We start from the raw sequence: 824 nt of genomic DNA, 5'->3' as shown, positions 1-824 counted from the left end.
CCCAAAAAGTCAACGTTCGGAGATTCAAAATCACACTAATCAACGTTCGACGATTCAAAACCTTAGGACTCAACGCCGGTCAACGCGTACCTAGGTGTCAACGGCCGGTCAGACGCCGTGCGACAACAAGTCAACACGCGGTGGTCGAAGCCTTAAGCCAGCACAAGTGGCAAGTAGTTCAAAGTCAACTCAAACACGAGCAAACTCAATTCATCGCGCTGCAGACTCGAGACTGCTCGAACGACGGCCAAGCGATAAACGCAGTGCCGGAAGACTTCACTATTGTCAAGCATCGAAGGGTAGACCGAAAATCGAGGAGCCAAGGATTGAAGCTAAACCACAGGTCTTACGCGCGACTGAAGCCAGACTAATCGACATCCAAAGATATTCCCAGCCTCTTCTATAAAAGAAACGAGTCCGGAACACTTTGGAGGGGGTACTGTAGGCAGTGAAAATGCTATAGTCGTTGTTCTTATCCACGAACGGTTCATTGCTTAAAGAGCGACAGGGTGAACGTCACTATCGAGCCACAGCGGTCCAATTAACATCGACAACGACTGAGTGAATCGACGAGCTACGTGAGCTTATAGGATTCGGAACAACCAAAACGGACCATCGGAACCCGCGGTGTTCACAAAAAGGACAACGCCCTTCATGCCTTCGCACCATGCTACAGATAATCCAACCACCAGAGCGGATGACTCTTCGTCAGGCATCCAACGCCACCCGGAATCACTCAAATCCGAGTATCGGACGAAGAACTTACGGCGGAACAACAATCAAATACACCTCACGGGGTAGTCTCAGAAATTCCAAAACACCCC

This window comes from Asparagus officinalis, unplaced genomic scaffold (genome assembly GCF_001876935.1).
Source record: "Asparagus officinalis unplaced genomic scaffold, Aspof.V1 AsparagusV1_Un941, whole genome shotgun sequence".
NCBI lineage: Eukaryota > Viridiplantae > Streptophyta > Magnoliopsida > Asparagales > Asparagaceae > Asparagus > Asparagus officinalis.
The sequence above is the reverse complement of the archived record's forward strand: the minus strand, read 5'-3'. Positions refer to the sequence as shown.